Source organism: Leopardus geoffroyi, chromosome D2 (assembly GCF_018350155.1).
Source record: "Leopardus geoffroyi isolate Oge1 chromosome D2, O.geoffroyi_Oge1_pat1.0, whole genome shotgun sequence".
NCBI classification, from domain to species: domain Eukaryota; kingdom Metazoa; phylum Chordata; class Mammalia; order Carnivora; family Felidae; genus Leopardus; species Leopardus geoffroyi.
In genome coordinates this window covers 51650029-51672799 of record NC_059334.1, presented here as the reverse complement: position 1 = coordinate 51672799, position 22771 = coordinate 51650029, and the positions used below count along the sequence as shown (strand labels likewise).

Below are 22771 nucleotides of genomic sequence, written 5' to 3'. Positions count from 1 at the left end.
AAGCCCAAACTTAAGAGAAGATAGATTATTTAAAATAAGTTTCCTACACCCAAAAAACAAATAATCCAGTGAAGAAACGGGCAGAAGACATGAATATACACGTCTCTAAAGAAGACATCCAGATGGCCAACAGGCACATGTAAAGATGCTCAACGTCGCTCCTCATCAGGGAAATACAAATCAAAACCACACTCAGATATCACCTCACCCCAGAGTGGCTAAAATGAACAAATCAGGAGACTGTAGATGCTGGAGAGGATGTGGAGAAACCGGAACCCTCTTGCACTGTTGGGAATGCAAACTGGTGCAGCCACTCTGGAAAACAGTGTGGAGGTTCCTCAAAAAATTAAAAATAGACCTACCCTATGACCCAGCAGTAGCACTGCTAGGAATTGACCCAAGGGATACAGGAGTGCTAATGCATAGGGGCACTTGTACCCCAATGTTTATAGCAGCACTCTCAAGTTGGAAAGAGTCTAAATGTCCATCAACTGATGAATGGATAAAGAAATTGTGGTTTCTATACACAGTGGAGTACTACTTGGCAATGAGAAAGAATGAAGTATGGCCTTTTGTAGCAACGTGGATGGAACTGGAGAGTGATATGCTAACTGAAATAAGTCCTACAAAGAAAGACAGATACCATATGTTTTCACTCTTATGTGGATCCTGAGAAACTTAACAGAAGACCATGGGGGAGGGGAGGGGAAAAAAAAAAGAGAGGGTGAGAGCCAAACCATAAGAGACTCTTAAAAACTAAGAATAAACTGAGGGTTGATGGGGGGTGGAAGGGAGGGGAAAGTGGGTGATGGGCACTGAGGAGGGCACCTGTTGGGATGAGCACTGGGTGTTGTATGGAAACCAATTTGACAATAAATTTCATATTAAAAAAAATTAAATAAGTTTCCTATAGAGAACTACCTTAAAGAAACAATAATATGGGAAGACTACTTTGCTCAGAATAGTTGAAAAGTTAGAAAACTTTGTATGTCTAGTAACAGAGCAGCGGTTATATGATACATTGTCATATATCCACCCACTGTAACAGGATAAAAATATTAAAATGGTTATAAACACTCTGTAGCAGCATATAAATATTTATGCCCTAACGTTAGTTAAAACTATAAAGGTGCCTGGGTGACTCAGTTGGTTAAGCATCTAACTTTGGCTCAGGTCATGATCTCCCAGTTTGTGGGTTTGAGCCCTGTGTCAGGCTCTGTGCTGACAGCTCAGAGCCTGGAACCGGCTTCTCTCTGTGTCTCCCTCTCTCTCTGCTCCTCCCCTGCTGTCACTCTTTCTCTCTCTCAAAAATAATTAAACAGGGGCACCTGGGTGGCTCAGTCGGTTGAGTGTCTGACTTCAGCTCAGATCATGATGTCATGGTTTGTGGGTTCGAGCCCCGCGTCAGGCTCTGTGCTGACAGCTCAGGGCCTGCAGCCTGCTTCAGATTCTGTCTTCAGCTCTCTCTGCCCCTCCCCCACTTGTGCTCTGTCTCTCTGTCTCTAAAACAAATAAACATTAAAAAAATTAAATAAACATTAAAAATATTAAAAAAACTATAGATATAGCTTTGTGTATATATATATATATGGTTATATATATATATATATATAGTTAAAACTATATGTATTGTTTTATATAAAGATATGGCATATCTTAAAAAATTAATGGAAGGAAACACTCCAGTATATATTCCATTTCATTATTTTTTTTCTTATGTGTGCTAATAATATCAGTTAGAACAGGGGTGTTTTATTTTTCATCTTCCAAAATTTCCATACTGTGATTCTATGAAAAAAAAAAACTTTTAAAAAATTCAGTCAGGTTTATCCCAAGATTAAAAAAAACAAAACAAAAGAACTACTCTGAGTTAGACCCCTCTAAGAATCTGAGGTTAAGCTGACCTCATGTTGATTTTCTTATTTTATAAAACATAATGGAAATTATAAAATTTACTGTATTTTTACATTGACATGGAATATATAGTTTCCCCAGGCGTCCACATTTCTTTTAAGGCACAGGCATTTCTTCTACTTAGGATTAGATGAGTAATGCATTTGGAAATTATTTAAAAAATAAAAATTTTATTAAAACGAGAGCTAATAGTATCATTATCTCTATTAGCTGTGGTATAGAGTTGTGAATACACTAGACACATGCTCACTAAATGTGTATTAAATGGATCAGTGAACTCATGGGACTAGAGACACCTGAGTCAAAAGATGGTTTTTCACGGGATACCTGGGTAACTCAGTTGGTTGAGCGCCTGACTTTGGCTCAGGTCATAATCTCATGGTTCTTGAGTTCAAGCCTTGCGTCGGGCTTTGTGCTGACAGCTTGGAGCCTGGAGCCAACTTTGGATTCTGTGTGTGTGTGTCTCTCTCTCTGTCCCTCCCCCCCCCCCCCCATCTCAAATAAATAAACATTAAAAAAAAAATCCAAATTTATATCCGGTTTAAGTTGATTTCGAAGGACTATCAAAGGAAGCTTGTATTGAAACAAGGACTCAAGAGCCGGTCTAAGGGCAGCATGGATGGCTCAGAGGTTAGACCTACTGAATTAGGTTGTGGGGATTAGAGGGAGAGGATAATGTGGGCTCATAGGAACCTCAATTCTGTGATTATTTTTATTTAGCAACATCTGGAAGAGCCAAGTCCTTCTCCACAGGCCATATGTATCCATGAGGAAATGCCAGAGTCGTCCATCACTGGGGCCTCTCCCTGCTCACCAGCCAAGGTTGCTACCAAGAGTCCTCAATCTGCTAAGAGTAGGATTGGGGTAACTACCTTGATAAGCTGGATTTTAATTTTTGTTTGTTTAGGATAAAGAATCTTCCTGCCTTGATAGGATGTACTGGACTATTTGAAAACTGTGTCCGTTGGGTGAGGCCTAGACACAAGCTGGCCTATGTGAAAAATTTAGTTTAATGGGTAAAAGGATGCCTCCACCTTAAGCATGAAAACCAGAGTTTACCAAAAGTTAAACATTCATTGTAGAAATGGCCCTTCTTTAATAGATGTGAGGTGATAGGTCTCCCTTAGTAACCAAATTTGTCTGTAGAAATTCCAGTGTATTCCACGGTTCCCTATGTAGGTATTTCTGGGATTCCCTGCAAGATGCTTATAGGACAGAAACTGGTCACAGTTTTTGCCACTTCAACCATCTAGTTGCTGCTCTCTGTCCTCTGTCAGTGTATTTTCTGGCAACTCATCTGAACCCACTGCTTCCATAGATCTCATCCCTTCTAGCTGGATGCCTCTTGACTATTTTCCCCCAGGTGGGCACAGTCAGGTCCCTTAATCCCCCATAATCGCCCATTAGATGGTCCAAAGCTTTATGAAGGCTTGTAAGGCTTTAAGGCTTGAAGGTTTCATGAAGGTTTCAGAAGAAAATAACAGCAAAGAGGATACAAAAAGAATGTTAGTTAACGGCGGCCTTCAAAGCCCCTTCATGAGGTCAACTACAAGGTGTACCTCTTTCCCCAACTCCCCCTCCAGTGTAGCCCCCAGCCTGCTGCTTAACCACCCCCAGGGCAGTGCCTTCTAGCACATCTCTCCTAACTGGAGTCTAGGCCCCCAAACACTAAAGGTCCCCAAGCATCCATGTTTCCCCACGCCTTTCAAGGATGACTGGGAATATTATTCATTGAAGGGAAGAGGCCACAGGAATAAGGTTTTTGTGCTATCTTTCCCAATCAGATGGGGGCCCCCAAAGGGGGGGTGACCCGATTGGGTGGAAGCTGGAGGTACTGGCAGTGAAAGAATTCACCCAAGGCAGAAAAAAAGAGACAGAAGTTGACTGAATGAGTACACCACCAGGGAGCCACAGGCAGGACAGCAAAGGAGAGACTGTCTGCCATGAGGGAGTGGTGAGGGGCCACAGTTATAGGATGGAGGGAGGGAGGACGGGGATAGAATTTTCCCTTTTTGGTAATCTTAGGAACTGTACCTGGTTGTAACTGGTCTCTTAGGGCCTATGGTTGTTTCCAGGTGGCCACTTAACGAGACCGTTTGTGTTCAGTTCAGTGGTCGGTGGTCGCCATGGGCCTTTTTGCATTGCTCAAGTTTCCGTTGCTCAAGCGTGTTGCCTAAAAGCAGCCTCTACAGTTTTCTCAGAAAGCTCTAGAATGAATCAGAACTCTGAAGCTTAACAATAATACATTTTCCTAATTCAGGGTGTTTCATTGTCCATGACGCCAATTATGAGATAAAGAGCTGAGGCCCGGGATGGGCTGCACCAGTCCCAGCCTGTTCTTTTTTTGACGTTCTTGGTGGCACTGTAGGGTGAGGAGAGCATCAGGACTCCAGACAGACCTCTCTTGGATGCTGGCTCTTCCATCCCATCTCTGCAGCCGAGAGAGACACATTACTTGGCCACATGCATTCATGTACCACATGCACTCGTGTGTATGAATAGGACAGTAAAATTCCACACTCAGAGAAGAAACATTTCTCTGTTGGCTATATAAACTGTAGAAAGCTACATCTGTTTTTTAAAAATCTGCCCACTTGACATTTCTAAACAGAGCCTTTGGCTTGCGATGGAACAGAGTACATCTGCGTTTGCATTTTAGGTGTTTAGGTGCATGTTTAGGGCTATGGGTGGGTACTGCATAACCTTAGAACCTACTCAGGTGGCTTTTCATGGAAGAGAAGAGCGCTCACCCCGCAAAGCAAACCCAACCCACCGCCCTTGAAGAGACAGTCTGCTTGCAACTTTTCCAGCTTGAAAATAAAACATACGAAAGAAGAGTTATGAAGAAAGACTAGCCCTACCAGATATTGAAAGGCACAATAAAGTTGGAGTAATTAAATCAGCTTATAATCAAGGTACAAGTAGCAAATCAGTGAAACAGATTACTGAGTCTGGAAATAACCTGCATATGTTTTGAATTGTACATGTATGACATGTAGGATAGTATTTGGAATTAATAAGCCAAAATTAGATTTTGTAATAAATTACATTTGAACAACTGCAAATTTAAGAACAGTATACAGTTGGTTCCTTACTTTATGTCCTACACCAGTGTAAATTGCAAATGATTAAAACACACTTAAAGAATTGAGTAATGGGGCGCCTGGATGGCTCTGTCGGTTGGGCATCCAACTTTAGCTTAGGTCATGATCTCACGGTCCATGGGTTTGAGCCCTGCATCGGGCTCTGTGCTGACAGCTCAGGGCCTGGAGCCTGCTTCAGATTCTGTGTCTTCCTCTCTCTCTGCCCCTTCCTGCTTGCACTCTCTCTCTCACTCTTGCTCTCTCTCTCTCAAAAATAAATAAACATTAAAAAATTTTTTTTAAAGAATTGAGTAATAATAGTGCTGGAAGAAAATACCCGTAATTTAAAAAATAATTTGGAGTGGGGAACCTCTTGGGGTCTGACATAAAACCCAGAAGTTATAAAGCACAAGGTTAATAAATTGGGTTATGTTTTTAATGATCTGAAAACTTCAGTGTTGTAACAATACTGCAAAAAAGTACAAACAGTTCAAAGGCTGAAGTAGGAAAAATTGTGAATGTATATGATAAAGATAGAGTAATTTCATAAATACATGTGTATATTCTTACAAGAAGAGTAATGAGCAATCCAAGAGAAAATGAGGAAAAGATACAAATAGGTAGTTCACGAAGGAAATGTGTTTCTGGGTATGTATCTGTGTGCGTACAACCAGGGCATTATAAATGCACACTTAGGATTTGTGAGTGGGGGTGTTCTTAATTTTATTCATAATTAAAGAAATGAAAAGTAAAAAAAATACAATTTTCACCTACTGGCAAATACTGCATGCTGGCAAGGATGTGGAAAAGCCAACATTTTGCTTTTAATTATTGTTGAGAGCAACATGACTTCATCTATCTAAATTTGCAATGTGCATCCTTTTTAAGCCAAAGATTCCACTTCTAAAGATATGCTGCCACAGGTACACAAAGATATAGGTACAAATAATTTAACCTCAACATGGCTTGTAATAACAAACGACTGGAAGTTACCTAATGGCAACAAACGAGAGGACTCATTAAATTATAGTCTGCCCAAACAATATTCAGTTCTTAAGAAGAATGAATTAGATCCAAGTGTACTGACACGGAAAAATGTCCACGTATATTGAGTTTAAAAAGCAAGCGATGGAACAGTATGCTTTGTGTGATTCCCATTTGAATATTTAAAAAAAAGTATTATATACAGATTTAATTACATGGATATAAATCATTTCTTTTTTTAATGTTTATTTATTTTTGAGAGAGAGAGAGAGAGAGAGAGAGAAAGAGACAGAGTGTGGGTGGAGGAGGGGCAGAGAAGGAGGGAGACACAGAATCTGAAGCAGGCTTCAGGCTCTGAGCTGTCAGCACAGAGCCGGGTGCAGGCCCGAACTCACAAACTATGAGATCATGACCTGACCTGAAGTCAGACTTAACTGACTGGACTGAGCCACCTAGGCACCCCATTCATTTCTTTTCTTTTTCTTTCTTTCTTTCTTTCCTTCCTTCTTTCTTTCTTTCTTTCTTTCTTTCTTTCTTTCTTTCTTTCTTTCTTTCTTTTCTTTTTCTTTCTTTCTTCCTTTCTTCCTTTCTTTCTTTCTTTCTTTCTTTCTTTCTTTCTTTTCTTTTTCTTTCTTTCTTCCTTTCTTCCTTTCTTTCTTTCTTTCTATTTTTATTTATTTATTTATTTTTTGACAGAGAGAGTGTGTGCAAGCAGGGGAGGGGCAGAGAGAAAGGGAGAGAGAGAATCCCAAGCTGCACTGTCAGTGCAGAGCCCGACATGGAGCTCAAATTCACCAACTGTGAGCCAAAATCAAGACTCAGTCTTGACCCCATTTGGCTTAACAGACTGAGCCACCCGGGTGCCCCACATGTGCAGAAATTATTTCTTGAAGGATATAAAGTAAACCATGGAGTGTGGTTGCCTGTGGCCACGTTCACTGAGGAATAGGGAGAGGGATTTTACTTTTCACCGTGTACCATTCTGCATAATTGAAGATTTTACTCTGAATATGTACTATTTTTATGATATATGTCAAATTTAATCTTTGGGAACAGTCTTGGCTAGGACAGCAAATTATATATAGGAGGTGTAGGTATCTGTGTTTGCCTCAAGGTTGAGGAAGCCACATGGGGTTAGGAGCACATGTGATCACTTCACAAACGGCTTCTCTACCTCTTGCCTTGCTAAGGAATCCGGTGTGGCAGATCACCTTTGGGCAACCCTGAGGTGAAACAGGAAAGTCTCCAAGGAACCTTCTGTCCATCTTTCCTCTTCTCTTTCCCTTTCCCTTTCTGCAGCTCTGTCCTGCTGTGGTGCTGAGCAGAGGGTGGTCCCTGGCACCGCTCTCCCTCTCTGGGCTTCAGAGGGCCCCCACCCTGGGTTTGGTACTAGCCTGTCACTGTACCCCCATCTTACCTCCCTCTTGAAAAAAGAGATGGCACAAGAGAGTAGCCATTGTGACTGAGAAGACTCTGCCAGACTTCGTCTACTAGGCTCCAGCATGAAGGTTCTGGAACGGAAAGAACTACCCCACGTCTAATTACTATAAATGTGCTTGTGCATTAGAAAACATTTGAGTCGCTCAATGGCAACAGCTTGAGAACTGCTCAGGGCATATTAGGAAAAATGAAAAGTCTTTGATGTAGCCTGCATTTGTTGTCACTGTGGAAAGAAAGTTCTTACTGAAGGAACTCTGGAGTTTGACAAGTCTTGAATGTTTTTGTCTTTCCTCTTTCCCCTTTCTTCTCTGGGAAGCCAGACGGCATCCTTATAGCTGAGTGTTCGTAACTGCCTGAGGAGATGGCTGCTGAATATTCTTCCAGCTTTACTTCCTTTTCTTCTATACCCAAAGCAGCGTTTAAGCTCCAGTCAATGGTGTGGAAATGACAGGATTCTCATGACAGGATGGGAGGCTAAGGACCTGGAAAGTTTCATTATGGATAAGTCAGTGCCCTCCAGGAAAAGCTGGATGGCAGGTGTTTGACTTTGCTGGTGAGGGGGGCGCTCTGAGCCCCCTGGGCAGAGAGGGTAGCTGCCTCTGGCCTGCACATATTTTTCAGTCTGGTATATATGCCTGAGAAGTCACTCTCCATAGTTACAGTGACTTATTTGAGGTACGGAGCTCCCAGTGGGTAGGGAAATGTCAGGTGTGTAAGCCAGAGGCTGTGTGTTGCAGTGTGGGCATGTATGTGGGCTTCAGATAGGAAAAACTGAGACCAATTATATCATTTCTTCTTCGGGCTCTGGTTCTGGAGGCTTCCTGCTTCAGATGGCTTGTTCAGGAGGAGTAGACTCTCAGTCCCTCTCAGTGTGATGCTGTGATGTACCTGCATGGTCATGTGGTAGAGTATATATGCATGTGTGCGTGCACATGCATGTGTGTGTGTGTGTGTGTGTGTGTGTGTGTGTGTGTATGTGTGGGTGAGAGACAGAGAGAGACAGAGAGAGAGAGAGATGGGAAAAGAAAGTGATAGAGCTAGAGATACTTTGAGAAAGAGAAAGGCTATATGTGAACTAATTCAGACAAATGAATTGTTGCCATGTATTTGTACACAAGAGCTTATAGGGACACCTGGGTGGCTCAGTCGGTTAGGCCTCCAACTTCAGCTTAGGTCATGATCTCATGGTTCGTGAGTTTGAGTCCCGTGTTGGGCTCTGTGCTGACAGCTCAGAGCCTGAAGCCTGCTTCAGATTCTGTGTCTCCCTCTCTCCCTGCCCTTCCCCTACTCATTCTCTCTCTCTCTCAAAAAATAAACATGAAAAAAATAAAAATAAAAAGAGCTTACATTTTATGCAAACTCTGTTAATTAGGGTGTAGGCTAACTTTTGATAAAATTGCTTATATCTGCTTCTCAAATCCAAGAGTCTTCTCCAAATCATCTTATTGGTAATTGCACCATTCTTGGTGACAGTAGTGTTAGAGCCAAGGAATTCAGAACATCTGCCTCCCACCTATCCAGCCCATGTCCTGTCCTCCCTAGAATCTTCTCTGGGAAGGCACACCCAAATGGAACACATGGAAAGTAAATGGCCAAAACCACATGTTTGGCAGTTGGTTTTGAGCTTGAGGTCTCAGTCCACGGAACTCTAGTAAAGCCAACTGGACCGTATGAGCGCAATGTTTCATTTTCCCCCAGCTAGTTACCCAATCCTTCACCTGCCAGCTGCAGGGGAATCGAACACAGTGGAGAGAGAGAAGAGAGAGAGACTATGGGAAAAATGCGATTGTTTCCAACCCAGTGCCTGAGATGGCCTAAGCTTCATCTGGAGGCGTGGGTTCCGGCTTGGCTGTTGACAGAGAAGAGGGGGCGGAGCAGTGCAGAGAGCAAGCCCTGGGTCCTCTTCCCCCTCCAGCTGCAAGCCTGAGAGCAGGAAAGGAAAGCCACTTCCAAGTGCATTCCGCTCCTGAGTGTGCATTCCCCTGCATGATGACCCTGCCCTGTGGTGTAAGTGGCCCCATCAGCATCCTGGAGTCAGACGACCAGACCAGTTCACACAATCACTGCTGCTTCCGGTGGTGTTTGCAGTGGGAAGGGGAAGAGGTGAAGAAGCCTGGGTGTGAATGGGGTAGAGGGATTAGAAGGAGCCTCTGGAGTTTGAGGCTCCTGGAGAACCTTACAAACCACTTGGTCTCATCCACACAGTTTGGAGATGACATTTATGTAAATGAAGTGAATTCTACCAGCAGGAGCAGGATTAGACAGAAGATCTCAATGGGGAAACCATGCACCGCAAAAGTCCACCCCCCCCACCCCCCGCAGCCCCCACTCCCCGTGCTCTGGGACCCATCATATAAACAAATATCCCGCAGAGCCTGAGTGGCTCAGTCGGTTAAGCATCTGACTCTTGATCTCTCGGCTCAGGTCATGATCTCACAGTTTGTGAGTCTGAGCCCCGTGTCAGGCTCTGCGCTGACAGCGTGGAACCTGCTGAGGATTCGGTCTGTCTCTCTGTCTCTCTCTCTCCCTCTCCTTTTCCCTCTCCCTCCCTCTCTCTCTACCTTCTCCACCCCCTCTCAAAATAAATAAATAAACAAAAAAATTCCAGCAACTGGCAGACTATCCCATCTTTAATACTCATGACATTTGCTTTTATGATGCAAATTTATGTTTATAAGAATTTTTTTTTTTCCCTGAGCACATCACATAGTCCCGGAAATTGTAGAGAAGAATTGTTATTAAATTAGAGCTAACGAATGGATATTTTTCTTTTTAGTTTGGGCTTCCAGGCCATGCCCGCTGAAACATGTAAGAAACCAACTACTGTATGCGATGCGGTGGTTCTAAAGGCTTACGACTGCTTTTTCACAAACCGCTGTCCTCATTTAGCCACAGTCCATGGAGATGGAGAAGGTAGAATCTTCCCAACATAATGACTGTTCTTCAGAATAATTTCATAAAAATAGACCTAGCACAGCCCAGTTATTTCTACTCTTGTGAAAAACGAGTGAAGGGTCTAAAGCATGCCTTCAGGAACCAGTCCTGGGGGTGGAATTGGCATTGCTGTGATTCTCCTTATATTTCTGATTATGAAACCTATTTATGAAAATACCCAGAGAAGGTTTTGGAGGAAAAGCCACGAGCTAGGAGAAGATGGTGAGTGAGTGAGGAAAACTTGCTTTATGTGACCCGTTGAGCTGAAATTGGACCATGATACAAACACAACAAAATCACTGTAAGCGGGGACTCTGGGATTTCAGAGTTCTGTTAGAACCTGTTGATCTCTGGTTCAAGCAAGGTCAAGATCTAGCTTATTTCTCATTTGACAGAGAATTGGGGCTGCGTCTTCCATCTCAGGGGTAGAGAGAAGCCATGCGGTTGTCCTCCTATATGATAGTATCTGTTGTTGTAAAACTTGTATCCTCTACCCCTACTCTTTCCAATTATAAGGGTCAAGATTTTACCATCTGCTTAAGTCAATAGTAGGGCACGTGAAATTGTAGCATGGGAAATCTTAGATTTTGGACCCAGATTTTAGGGTTTAAGTTCTGAATTCACCTTTTCTTAGATAAGGAACCTTGGGCAAGTTATCCCTTTCCTACTGTGGTTTCCCCACTTGGAAAAGAGGGATCTATTTAACCAACATCAAAGAATAGGTGTGATGATTATATGAGAGAGCACGGGCATAAAGGTGTAGCATAGAGCTTGGCACCTGTTAAGCTCAGTGAGAGCCAGTAGTGAAGTGCACCTAGCTTCTGGTACATTGTATGAATTTAAAAATATTTGCCTCATTTCCCTTCCTTTACTCCTGAAATCCAACAGTCTACCTCTTAGGGTCACATTGCTAGTGTGCGCAATAATCGTTTTAAGCTAATTAAATGTTTTTATCTGCAACACATGTCTTTTATATTTTATGACTCAAATCACCAAATAAGCACAGACATTTTCTGTGACTAAGTCAGATTCTCTCAGTACAGGAAACGAAATTCCTGAGTGGGATGGAGAGACCAAGAGGCTCCTGAATGTGTTGATATTAGAGTAACACATTAGATCAGAATCCTCATGGTATGGAAAAGTCAAGAGCTCTTTTCATTAGAGTTGTTTGGAAAGGCAGCCTGAGAATAACAGAAATGAGGACCCCTGGCTTAGAAACAAGCTAAGTATTTCTGGAAACCACATACATTCTTTCATTTAGTGAAACATATTCTCCTTATGAGCATAACACAACCAACCTCCCAGTGCTGTGGTGATGTGTCCTAGTCTTGCCAGGGCTCCCTTGGCACGTTGCTAGAAGATATCAGAATTCTTTTCTGAGAGTTTCAATGACCTGCGGGGGACACAAACAGACTGTTTAAGAGAAAAATTGTTAATCAACTAGTCCATGTGCTTTTAATGGTAGAAATATTACATGAGAATGAACCTCAGAATGAAGGAGTATTCAGCATGTTTCCACTGGACCCTTTCTAACCATTTATTAGGCACTTCCTTATAGTCAGTCACTCTGCTAACCTCTCCCATATGTTTTCTCATATAAGTCTTCCAACAGCTCTGGAATGCATTTTAAACGCAAGGAAAGAGGGGCACCTGGGTGGCTCAGTAGGTTAAGAGTCCCAACTCTTGATTTCAGCTCAGGTCATGATCTCACAGTTGTGGGATTGAGCCCCACATGGGGCTCCATGCTGAGCCCTTGGGGTTCCCTTTCTCTCCCTCTGTCTCTGTCCCTCTCCTACTTGTTCTTTCTCTCTCTTTCTTTCAAAAATAAATAAATAAAATTAAGCACAAAGAAACGGAGATTAAGAGACATTCAGAATGCAGCTTATTAATGGTGGAGCTCAGATTAGATTTTACATCTGACCTCAGGAATCAAATTCTTAACCATTATACTGCATGACTTTGCAAGTGAGTTCAAGGCATACACTTTGGATGGGTGGATGTCTTTACTTTCAACCAGTGATCAAATGTCAGTATTATACTCTACAATCCTGGGACTGCTGAAATAGTCTTAGGGGTATATACATTTGAGCAAAGACTTCCCTTCTCTGTCATGTTTTCAAGTTGCATATCCTACAGAAGGAATTCTAGAATAAATTTGTGTAAGGGTGCTACCCATTTCCCTTAAACCAGGAATGGAACCAGACTCAGAGAAGTCTGTTGTCCCAACTCATTCACTGACCAACTTTCACTCAGTGCATTCAGTGCCGGCTATCTGCTGGGCGTGCTTCTAGGCACCTGTGACACATAAGTGAGCAAGATAAATAAGGCTCAGTCTCTCCTTATATTCCGGTTTATATTCTAGGCTCTAAAAGTTCCAGAATCATCCTAACATTCCAAAGAAAAATGGCATTTGCTAGTTTGAAACTCTGCAATGGAGATGGTCCAATGACTTGATTGCCTTTGTAGACTACAGTGAAATTTCCTCTTTGCTCCTTGGGTCTAAGTAAATGTCAGGAATACTGAAAGGTTGGAAGTAAATGGTTCTATCAACAAATCCATACTGATTGGATGTAGTGGCATAGAAGGGACTCAGAAACCCATCACCCTCCAGGTATGCTGCTCTGCTTCTATCATTTGTGACCTATGTTGGTGCTTTTGGTGTTCACTGGCTTCTTCAATTGTCATAGCTATAAGTACAAATAGGGGCCTTAACCATTGTTTACTCCTGCCCTGGAAGGTCACATATATGTGTCTAAAGGTTCTCTGCCAGGCAAACATTATGATAATTATGATAGAGTCTTTTTTTCCAGTATCAAAAAATGATGTCTCCCTTCGAAAACAAGTGAAAACTCCAACACAGGGTTTTCTGAAATTCACCCTCTCGATGAACCCTCAGGTAATTTGACCATTCCTTTCTTTACATCTCTGAGGTCACAAAGAAGAGGACAGTCAACGTTAAACTTCTGTTCTGACAAGAAGTTGAAATATAGTGGCTAAGTTCAGGGATCCTGAGGCTGGAATGCTTGGATCCAAATGTTTGACTCTGCCTCCAACTAGCTGTGTGACCTTGGAAAGTTACTTAACTTTTCTGTGCATCAGTGTTCTCATATGTAAAATGTGGATGATAAGAATAGTACCAATTCCATCATTTGCCTATGAAGAGTAAATGAACAAAAACATACACAGCATTTAGAAAGGAGCCTGGCACAAGATGAGTATTCAAAGTTAGCTGTCATTGATTATAGGTTTTATTGCATTGTGAAGCCTCTAATCATCCTGACTTTTCTCTGTAATGTGTCTGCTCAGACTTATACCTGTGGATCCCTATAATAAACCATGTACTTCAGATTAGTCTGAGAATTCTCTGACCTGTTCTATTTCTTAAGCCCACAGGGCATTGTCTATGAGATGGTCATATCCCCTAGGTTCAAGGGCAGATAGGGATGGGGGGAGGGGGAGAAATGGTGTGTGTTGTTTCCCATTTCCAGCACTAAATGGGTCGTTACTTTAACAGATCCTTAATTAAATTAGCTTCATCATTTGGGGAGCAACATCAGGAACTAAAACACAAGCTAAGGAGCTATAAAATTTCCTTGTTGTACCTAGTGGAACCTGAGGCCATTTGTTACCTTGAATTTGTCTAGTATTTAAAATATGACAAATATTTTGAGTTTAAAATTTTTTTATGTTTATTTTATTTTTGAGAGAAAGAGAGAGAGAGAGAGAGCGTGAGTAGGGGAGGGCCAGAAAGAGAGGGAGACACAGGATCCAAAGCAGGCTCCAGGCTCTGGGCTGTCAGCACAGAGCTGGATGCAGGGCTCAAACTCTCGACAGTGAGTTGCTTAACCAATTGAGCCATCTAGGCGTCCCAAATGTGGCAAATATTATTTTGGAGACCATGGTCTGTATAATTGGTTTAGGTAAAAAAGGCTCACTTAAAATGTACAAGATAGTTGCACAAGTATTAGTGAGGGCAGCAGTAACTATATTTTAAAACTACTGCTTTTTCTAGGGGCGCCTGGGTGGCTCAGTCAGTTGAGCATTCAACTGCAGCTCAGGTCATGATCTCAAGGTTCGTGAGTTTGAGCCCCACATTGGGCTCTGTGCTGACGGCTCAGAACCTGGAGCCTGCTTCTGATTCTGTGTCTCCCTCTCTCTCTGTCCCTATCCCTCACGCTCTGTCTCTTTCTCTCAAAAAGAACATTAAAAATTTTTTTTTAAATAAAAATAAAACTACTGCTCTTTCTAAATTGCCCTTCTTAGGGGCGCCTGGGTGGCTCAGTCAGTTAAGCGACCGACTTTGACTCAGGTCATGATCTCAGGGTTCACAAGTTTGAACCCTGCATCAGGTTCTCTGCAGTCAGCGCAGAGCCTGCTTCGGATCCTCTGTCTCCCTCTCTCTTTGCCCCTCCTCTGCTTGTTCTCTCTCTCTCTGTCTCTGAAAAATAAAATAAACATTAAAAAAGTAATAATAAGTTGTCCTTTTTAAATGTATAGGGACGAGGTCCCAGTAAGGAAGCATCCTTTCTAAGCACAGGGTAGCCAGAGCATGAAGCGCTATACCAAGGAACTCTCTGCTTGTTTGAATAAACCAGAGACTTGGTCTCTTACTAAGTTTTTGGGCAGGGAGATGATAATGGCTAGAATGACCATTTTGGGGACTCGGGGATTTTAGAAGTCTCCATTATTCTGTTTCTGATGCAGAAAGAGAAAGAATATGAAATCGCCCCTGATAACACAGTCCACATACACAGATAGCAGTTCTCTTTACCCACAGCATGAATATTTAGTGAGAACGAACCTCAGTTTAACTTTGTCAGCAGGAGGATGCACCGTCTATTGTAACATGCAAGCTGCTAATAGCTAGGAGGGCAGGCCTGGCCTAAGGCAAGGAGGTTTTTGGTTTTCTTCTTTTGTTGAGAATATGAACACTTTCCTGAGCCAAATTTTAATTAAGTGGTGATGGAAACAAAATTTGGTAACCAGAGGTAGTATTCTCTCCCAACTCTTTTTATTTCAGTATCTTTCCAACGTACTTATTGTGTGACTGAAGCTTATTTATCTCTCAGTGCCTTAGTTTCCTAATATGTGAAATGAGATTAATAGGGGCATCCCTTCCATGGGGTTTTTATCAGAACTCCATGATATGATATATGTAAAAGGTTTATGGTACCTGCTTGCTCACAGTAAGTGGTCTGGTAGACTGACCCTTGAACAACATGAGTGTTCGGAGCCCCATGCAGCCAGAAATTCATGTATAACCTTAACTCCCCCAAAATGTAACTACTAATAGCCTACTGTGACAGGAAGCCTTACCGATAATATCAACAGTCAATGAACACATATTTTGTAGGTTGAAGGTATTATATACTATATTATTACAATAAAGTAATCTAGAGAAAAGAAATCATTATTAAGGAAACCATTTGGAAGAGAAATCCATTTTTAGTCAAAAAATCCACACTTAAGTGGGTCTGTGCAGTTCAAACCCATGCTGTTCAAAGATCAACTGTATTTGCTTTTATTGCTGTTATATATTCATGTTTCATAAGTACAGTGTTTGGATGACCACAGAGACTATTATTCCAACAGTTTCTCTGAAGAGAAAAAACCATCAAGAAGCATGGGAGTATGCTTCATCTCATTTTCCTCAGTGACTTACCCCAAATGGGGACCTTCTTGGTCTGGTCAACACACCCACAGCTGACTTAGATCTTTGAGGAGGGGAACAGTCTGTGTAGGGCTGATCTTTTATTTCTAAACCTATTAAATGATAGCAAACATCTTTCAGACACAAAGAAAAACCTAATTGAATGACTTATTTTGTTTACCAGTATCATTTAGCCCCCAGGTGGTATTAGAGAACAATTTTGCTTTATTTTATTTTATTTTTTAAATGTTTATTTCTTTATTTTGAGAGAGAGAGAGAGCGCGCACATGAGTCAGGGAGGGGCAGAGAGAGAGAACCCCAAACAGGTTCTGTGCATGGGGCCCCCTGGTGGGCTCGATCTCATGACCATGAGATCGATAGTGACCTGAGCTGAAATCAAGAGGCAGACGCTTAACCAACAGAGCGACCCAGGTGCCCCTAGGCTGTTATATATACTACTGGAAATTTTAGATAAGGATCTGAACTTTAGAAATTCAGCAGCAAAATAAGGATATATGAAAAGCGTGCATCTCCTGTATCTATAATAATTCTGTACTTATTGTTCCTGAAGAGACATACAGGTTGTACTGTTCCTGTCACATCTGTCTTAAAAGAGTGGTTGGCGGACTCAAAGTGGTAAAATAGCCGAGAAAATAGCCAGGATGTATTCTGATTAAGCAAACTGCTGAGCCATATTTTGTTTGAGGGAAATAGAAGAAATAGGCTCTTGTCTCCTTATATCAAGGCTTCATATAAAGTGATCAAAAAGCCTTGTTTTCACCTTCTTGTCCCAGCTGTCTTGGGGTTTGGGCTCCTCCCAAGAGCAGCAAAGCAGAGGGAGAGGGAGTCCTGTTTTTCTCAGGAGAATGATGGTGAGTCAGCCGGCCAGCAGGCCTCCACTGCACGGGAACGCTCAGTCCTGCTCGCTCCCTCCTCCACCTGGTGTTCTGGCTGTCCCTGGATTAGCTCCTAGTGCTGTATGCTCTGCAACAGACTTCACCGTGGGGTTCTAGGCTCCCTGCCCCAATCTCCTGAAATTCTTGGCACTGACTGTGTTCTGTGGCCTACCGAGAAATATCAGAAACTGCATGATGACCCGGACCAGAAGCATGGAACCCCCCATGCCTAGCTCCCCATAGTATACAGTACTGAAATGGACAAAGAGGACTTGAGAAAGGAAGTGTTCCCTAATAGTGAGGAGTTAAAACAGCAGGCTTAAAGTATAGGTTCCTGCCACCAATATAGAATTAAGCTGGGCAGGGTTAAACAGAATGACAGGAAATAGAAGAAATTAGCCAATAATGAAGAGTAATTATCTATAGTGACTCAGTGTAATTGCAATTACACAGCATAGAAGGCTTGCCACTCAGGCATGGGGATACCTCCACTCAGCCTTTCCCAACTGACCACAGAAAATGATTTGGGTGACTATCTTCACAGTTTTCCTAAAGATGACATAGAACATTCTAGATGCATAAGAGAGAAGTTAATTTCTGACATAGTAGATGCTTCAGGCCATTAGAGCTTAATTCTCTCAGGTGAAGAGAGGGGTCCCCATTGTTCTTGTACTTCATGGATGTATCTTTTTTTTTTTTAGTATTTCAAGTTTTTATTTAAATTCTAGTTAGTTGACATATAGTGTAATATTAGTTTCGGGAGTAGGATTTAGTGATTCATAGCACCCAGTGCACATCACAACAAATGCCTTCCTTAATACATATCACCCATTTAGCCCATCACCCCCTCACATTCCTCCCCCCCAGCAAACCTCCATTTGTTCTCTATAGTTAAGAGTCTCTCTTATGGTTTGCCTCTCTCTCTCTCTCTTTTTCTTTCCCCTATGTTCAACTGTTTTATTAAATTCCACATATGAGTGAAATCATATGGTATTTGTCTTTCTCTGACCTACTTCACTTAGTCTTGCTCCATCCACATCATTGCAAATGGCAAGATTTCATTCTTTTTTGTGGCTGAGTAATATTCCATTGTGTATATATACCACATCTTCTTTATCCATTCAGCAGTCAATGGACATTTGGGCTCTTAACATAATTTGTCATTGTTGATAATGCTGCTATAAACCTTGGGGTGCATGTGCCCCTTTGATACAGTATTTTTGTATCCTTTGGGAAAATACCTAGTAGTGCAATTGCTGGATTAGAGGGTAGTTCTATTTTTAACTTTTTGAGAAAACTTCATATTGTTTTCCAGAGTAGCTGCACCAGTTTGCATTCCCACCAGTAGTGTAAGAGGGTTCCCCTTTCTCTTCATCCTTGCCAAAATCTATTGTTTCCTGGGTTGGTAATTTTAGCTATTCTGACTGGTGTGAGGTGGTATCTCATTGTGGTTTTGATTTGTATTTCCCTGATAATGAACGATGTTGAGCATCTTTTCATATGTCTGTTGGCCATCTGGATGTCTTCTTTGGAAAAGTGTCTATTCATGTCTTTTGCCCATTTTTAACTGGATTATTTATTTCTTGGGTGTCAAGTTTGATAAGGTCTTTATAGATTTTGGATACTAACCCTTTATCAGATATGTCATTTGCAAATATCTTCTGTCATTCCTAAGGCTTCCTTTTAGTTGTTTCCTTCACTGTGCAGAAGCTTTTTATCTTGATGAAGTTCCAATAGTTTATTTTTGCTTTTGTTTCCCTTGCCTCCAGAGACATGTCTAGTAAGAAGTTGCTATGGCTGGTGTCAGAGAGGTTGCTGTCTGTGTTCTCCTCTAGGATTTTGATGGTTTCCTGTCTCACATGTAGGTCTTTAATCCATTCTGAATTTGTTTATGTGTATGGTGTAAGAAAGTGGTCCAGTTTCATTTTTTTGCATGTTGTTGTCCAGTTTTCCCAGCACCATTTGTTGAAGAGACTTTTTTTTCCATTGGATATGCTTTCCTGCTTTGTCAAAAATTAGTTGACTATATAGTTTTGGGTCCATTTATGGGTTTTCTACTCTCAAAGATGTTTCTTTTTCAAAGATAGTAATGTAGATAGCCTATGGTTGGGGATGACTGTTTGGTCAGGGAGTAAGGTATATGTTCCTCATCCCCTGACCCAGGGCAGGTTTTGGATATCATACAACTGTGAATTACCATTCGTTCATTCACTCAACAAATAACTATTCATCTCCTTTCCTTTTCTAGGCATTGTGCCAAGAACAGGGGATATAATGATGAACAAGAATCAGATGCAAACAAATAAGGGATGATCTGTGCTACTTTGAGGAAAAACTCAAAGCGACCAGGAAAGAAAGAAAAATGATGGATCCGGGAGCATGGTGGGTGTGTTGGGAGGTAGACATACTTCAAAGAGGGACGTTACTAAGCATACACAAATGTTGTTGACCCAGCTTGGCCGACGCACCTATCTGGAAGGTGACGGTATAGCCATTCAGGCAATGTTTATGTATTTATGCACACACAAAAAAATGTTATCTCTCTGCCTCACAGGTATTTTATAAACACAAGCAATTCCTTCTGTGTATCACTGCCATGATGCTGGAAACACTGCATCGCCAGTAACCAGCAGAGAGCCTGGGACATAGCAGGCATGTGATCATGTTGAATAACAACACTCACGAATAAATGAAAGGCACTTTTAGAACAATAGGATGTTGAATTTATGGTGTCATAAAATAAATCAGTTCCACATTTTGTCTATTGTTGAATTTTTGGCGACTATGAAACACCTTCATTTTCTTCTCGATCTTATTTACTGAAGCCAAAGCAATCACAGAGAATGTAAACTTCTTTAAAAGGTTGTACTTCTCTTTCCTGTAAAAGGGAAAAACCTGCTGGTATAGCATGTCTTGTGTGTGTGTTGGCTTTAGCTGTGTTGCTTCAATTCCAGAAGTCGTATACTTCTGCAGTGATAACAGTATCAGACATCTACCCTTAGAATGTTTTCAAATTCCAATTTATTTCTACATTTAGTCCTATAATTTATTCCTATATTTAAGGACCTTGCAATGCTTTAGAGATTTTCTTTTATCTTTAAACAACTCTAAAGCTTGCAACACAATTTTCTCCTCTAAAGGGTCTGTGCTATTTATGAAGCAATCATTTTGACGTTTCTTGAATTTATTTTAGAACAAGAAAAATCACATATTTATTAACCTGGTAGAATGATATGTAAAGAATTAATTTCTGGAAGATCAACAATTTGACACACCAGTAGGACTGATGCATGATGCTTAATTTCAATTGTCAACGTGGCTAGGCTATTGTGCCTAGTTGTTGGATCAAACACTAGTCTAGATATTGTCAGGAAGGTATTTTGGAGATGTTATTAACATTTACAATTACAGTTGACTTGAGATGAAAGAGATAGCCCTTGATAATGTGAGTGGTACTCACATAATCAGTTGAAGATCTTAAGTATAGAAACTAAGGTTTTGGGGAGAAGAAAGAATTTTGCCTTGAGACTGTAACATAAAAATCCTGCCTGTGCTTTCCAGCCTGCTGGTCTTCCCTATAGGTTTTGGACTCAAGACTGCAACTCTTGCCTGAATTTCTAGCATACTGGCCTGCCTTAGGAGTTTTGGGCTTACCAGCTCCCACAATTGCATAAGCCAATTTCTTGAAACAAATGTCTTTATTTATAAAATATATATATGGAAATATATTTAAAATATATAATATTTAAATATATAATATTTGAATACATATTATATTTTACAGAAATAAAATATACCCTATTGTCTCTCTCTTATCTCTTATCTGTATATCTATATATCCCTACATATATGTGATTCTTCTTCTCTGGGGAATTCTGACTGATATAGGCTGTTTGATTCTTCTCTCCTGAAACTGTGTCTCCAGTCAGATCACGGGAAAATTCGTAACAGTTTCTAGACTTCTACTGCTTTGATGGGAGACCAGAGGGTTGAAAGCAGGCTGAGAGAGTGCTCTACATTTCAAGCCGCCCCCTCCCAAAAGGAGAGGAGCTTGGGGCTGGGGAGAGGAACATGAGCACACCCATTCATGTGATTCATCAGTTCTCTATTTAGCAAACCAGAAAAATATGGGGAAGATTTTGAACCTTCATAAACTCCTCTGGTTTCCTTCTAATAACAGCGTGTTTTATTTTATGTCAAGGAACATCTCCCTCTTCGTAAAAATCATATTACGCTTTTAGCATTAGCTAGGGTCCTGCATGAGAGGAGTCAGGGTGGATCTCAGGGCAGGTGGTTTTTGTTGTTGTTTGTTTGTTTGTTTTTGTTTTTGTTATTTAACCAGGACTTTACATAATATTAAAGTAGCTGGAAGCTGGATTATTATTTCCACAGGGATAGGAGAGACAGTGTATCTCAATTGAATTCCAACAAATGACATTTATTTGAGACCAAGTTCACACGTTTAATTCCCAGTTTTGCAAAAAAAAAAAAAAAAAATACAAGTAAGACTGGGACCTCAAATTATACTACCTAACAGGTATACTTGTAATGGGGTCCAGGTGAGTGGTGTGGACAGACTTATTCCCATTGCTGTGGAAAGTATTCACATGATGCCTTCTATAGATACTGGGTTGGGAAGACCATCCCTCTGTACAAGAAAAACAATGCCTTACTTTAGTATTACAACTCTTAGAACAGCTTTGATCATGGATTTTGGGGGGGGGGATTGAATAAAAGAAAGATGTACATAGAAGTTAGTTTCTGCTACCCAAATATTCTATTGTATAAAGATCATTTTTTTAAAGAGCACATAATCATTTTAAACATATTAACTTGGTAACATTTTGCCTGATGAAAAATATTAACCTATTAACCAAAGGTACATTCTTGCCACTTCCACATGGAAAATGGTGGCAATGTGTGATTATTTCTTGAGTTTGGGCTCTGAAGATTATCGACCCGGATAATTACCCAATCCCTCCTCCAGTTTACTTCATAATCAGGACATATCCCTCTTCCATAGCTTCAATTATAAAAACATGCTGTACCATTAAATGAAAATTTGGGTGACTCAGATGGACTATAGCACAAAATACCCAGATGCAAAGTTCCACAGACACCACACTTTTTGAGGTAAAATATGGTGGGTTCTGACTAGATGATTGTGGCCATACCTTCTTTCACAGTCTGGGACTTCCATTCTGCAGGAGCATTAATACCTTTCTTGTCTCATGTTTTGTCAACCTGAATGGGCAGGGTTAGTTCCATATTCTCTCCCTCTCTTCCTGAGATCTCCTTTCCATTCCTTTTCACCCAAGACCAACTTTACTCCACATTTCCAATAACATCCATCTTACAGACTTCTCATGTACTTACTTTTTCTTGATTTATAGATCTATAGAGACCACTGCAATCTTGACCACTAAAAGGCCAGTTGGGGAATGATAGTGTAATTCAATCATGGAGTTTGATTTCAACTTTACAGAGGATACATGGGGGTGTCTTTCCCTAGGACACACAACTACTACTACTTAAACTTACACCTAGTTGCTACTCTCTTACTTGATTGTTGACAAACAGAATGGCAAATGTTGAAATTTTACTGTTCTAGAGTATGAAAGATTGCTTGCGTTGTCTCTCCTAAATTTGGGGGGTAAAATGATTTGTAGGTGAGAATGAATAATAGAACTGAAATGGATGTCAGAGTATCTAATTGCCCTGCTTTCAGGTAGTTTCTAGACCAGCGACGGCAGAACAAGCTTTTTCTCACATAAATCATCTAATTAATTGCGGGTGACTGCCTGGAAGCCCATGTTGATATGAACTCTGTGTTCAAATCTAGGCTCTGGGTTTGCCGTAATCAATTATTG

At 41.1% G+C, this 22771-nt stretch overlaps 1 long non-coding RNA gene across 2 annotated transcripts in view; it reads left to right on the top strand.

Annotated features, from left to right (window-relative positions):
* The window catches only part of LOC123576808, a 28519-nt gene extending 8858 nt beyond the window's left edge, over nucleotides 1-19661 (top strand). The window contains exons 4-5 of one of the 2 annotated variants that reach the window (XR_006701595.1): nucleotides 19150-19283; nucleotides 19456-19661. This is a non-coding gene — a long non-coding RNA (uncharacterized LOC123576808). Of the gene's footprint in view, nucleotides 1-19149 lie in introns of both variants that reach the window. The other variant, XR_006701594.1, reaches the window with a different exon arrangement.
* The last annotated feature ends 3110 nt before the right edge of the window (nucleotides 19662-22771 follow it).